This window comes from Nicotiana tabacum, unplaced genomic scaffold, assembly GCF_000715075.1.
Source record: "Nicotiana tabacum cultivar K326 unplaced genomic scaffold, ASM71507v2 Un00537, whole genome shotgun sequence".
Taxonomy (NCBI): Eukaryota; Viridiplantae; Streptophyta; class Magnoliopsida; order Solanales; family Solanaceae; genus Nicotiana; species Nicotiana tabacum.
The window spans coordinates 6,845-9,638 of NW_027438774.1; the positions used below are offsets into that span (position 1 = coordinate 6,845).

The window sequence follows — 2,794 nt, forward strand, 5'->3', positions numbered from 1 at the left end:
GGGGCCTCGAATACTGGGTATTGTGAGTTGGCTCCATGAAGGGTCCTCCATGTCTTCCTGAAAAGGTTTCAGAAGACTGACATGGAAGACGAGATAAATTTTCCACCAAGCTTAGGTATCCACCCGGTATACAACTTTTTCAATGTGCCCTTCAATGGACTAGGGTCCAATATATTTTTGCAATAGGCGAGGGTCATGGACCCCTGCAAACAAGTATCTCTTTGGAATTTTGACCATTACTTTGTCTCCTACCTGGTATTCAACAAAGCGACGATTTTGATCAGCATGCCTCTTCATCCGCTTTTGGCCTTTGACAAGATAGCTTTGCACTATCTCCAAATTTCGCTTCCATTCTTTCGAGAAGCTAGCAGCTCGAGGAGATTTTGACATGTTTGGTGCATTCACGGTGTGTGGGAGTAGCGGTTGTTGTCCGGTAATAATTTCAAAAGTGCTTTTGTTTATACTAGAGCTCTTTTGTGAATTGAAACACAGTTGACCAGCATCCAGAAGCTTCATCCAGTCCTTCTGTGATCTGGTTACCAAGTGGCAGAGATATTCCTCCAGCATGCCATTGAACCGCTTCGTTTGGCCATTAGATTGCGGATGAAAACTTGAGATGTGACTCAATTTTGACCCGAGGCACTTAAAGAGTTTGGTCCAAAAATTGCTAGTGAAGCGTGAGTCGCGATCACTTACGATGTCTTTAGGCAGGCCCCAATATTTTATGATGAGAGAAGAAGAGTCAAGTTGTATCTTCTGCTGATATATATTGTAGGGCTGCTATAAAGGTAGCATACTTGGAAAATCGATCCACCACAATCAAGATAGTTGTGAAATCTCCGACCTTGGGCAACCCGGTGATGAAATCCAGAGAAACACTTTCCCAAGGTCTCTTTGGAATAGGTAGTGGTTCCAAGAGTCCCGCTTGTGTCAAGCGGTCCGACTTGTCCTTCTGGAATACTAAACAAGTCTTCACATACTGAGCGACGTCATCATCCATTTGAGGCCAATAATATGCGTAGCAAAGTAATGCCATGGTGCGTTCTTCACCGAGGTGGCCGGCCCACAAAGTATTATGGCATTCCGTCAGAATAGTCCTTCGTAGATCTCCTCCTTTAGGAACATAAAGTCGGTTCCCTTTCACTTTCAAGAATCCATCTTCTATATAGAACTGGCGAGACTTGCCGTGTCCTAACAGATCAACCAAATACTGTGCATCAACATTCTTGATGAGTAGATCCTATATCTCGCCTTTTATGGTGGTGCCTATTTCGCTCCCCCTCAGGGTGGCGAATAGGCACACCGATGCTAAGTCATCCCTCCGACTAAGCGCATCAGCAACCTGGTGTTCGTAGTATTTGTAGACATACTTGTTGTTGCCGCTAGAGATGCATCAACTCTCGTAAGTATTCGTAGTTTGAATTTCATTTTCTTCACAATATAAAAGAAAAAAAAATTATGCTATATAGAAAGTGTTGTCAAACTAAAAAAAAAAAAGGCAGTCTGGTGTCCTAAGCTCCCGCTATGTGCGGGGTCGGGGGAATGGCCGGACCACAAGGGTCTATTATACGCAGCCTTACCCTTCATTTCTTCAAGAGGCTGTCAAACTAACCAATATTATGTTAATAACTTACAATTAGGTTGGAGGTCCAACATGGGCAGTGAAACTCGGAAGAAGACATTCAACAACTGCAAGGATCATATTCTTGCTGAAACTGATCTCCCCGGTCCATATGATCCTCTTAATAGGCTTATTTCTAGCTTTGCAAGCAAAGGCCTTAGTACAAGGGATATGGTTGCTTTATGAGGAAAAAACTAATCAAGTTATTATTAAACATATATAGAATTTTTATCATGCATGTAATTGTACAGATAATTAATTAGGAAGTACTTCTAATGATTTAAACTTTGTGATTGTAGGAGCACATTCAATTGGCCAAGCACAATGTTTCTTTTTCCGCGATAGGATTTATGGCAATGGAACAGACATCGATGCTGGATTTGCTAGCACAAGAAGACGTCAATGTCCTAAAGAAGACCAAAATGGAAACCTAGCTCCACTTGATTTGGTTACACCTAATCAATTGGATAACAATTATTTCAAGAACTTGAGGCAAAGAAAAGGTCTTCTTCAATCAGATCAAGTCCTTCTTAGTGGTGGATCTACCGATAGTATTGTTTCTGAATATAGTAACAGTCCTCGCGCATTTGCCTCTGATTTTGCTGCTGCTATGATTAGAATGGGAGATATTAGTCCCATAACTGGTCAAAATGGGATCATAAGAACTGTCTGCGGCTCCCTAAATTGATCATTCAAAAGCCTATTACATGTATTTTTGTTGCCAAGTGTATTTGTATTCATTTGATTCTTTAATTCTCTATGTAATGTTTCAAGAATGAAATAAATTGTTTGTTATGCTTTAAGAAAATTAAGAGTTCTAACCCAATGTTTCACATGTAACTTAGCTCCATTGATTAAGTTAGAATATAGCCTAAATATTGAAACCACAAATGAGCTCCCAATCTCCTGGAATAATGAAAGAGAAAAACATTACTTTGTCATAATATTAAACAATTAATGATTGAGGAGTAACTAAACTTCATGGCATCTGAACATTAAAATACCTCTTTTTGGTAATTTTATTTTACTCGTATTTCTATATCAAACTACGCAGGGCAAATAGGAAGTAAAAATCGAGGCTGCATAATATATAATATATTAATATAATTAAGTACCTTATGTTGGCCCAAGTGAAGGTTAGTTTTGAAGATTGTCAAAGGAAGCTCAGGCATG

General features: G+C 39.7%; 1 pseudogene; it reads left to right on the plus strand.

The window, feature by feature from the left end:
* The first annotated feature begins 1,364 nt into the window (after positions 1 to 1,364).
* LOC107830414 (lignin-forming anionic peroxidase-like) lies at positions 1,365 to 2,416 on the plus strand (annotated as a pseudogene).
* Positions 2,417 to 2,794: the final 378 nt, after the last annotated feature.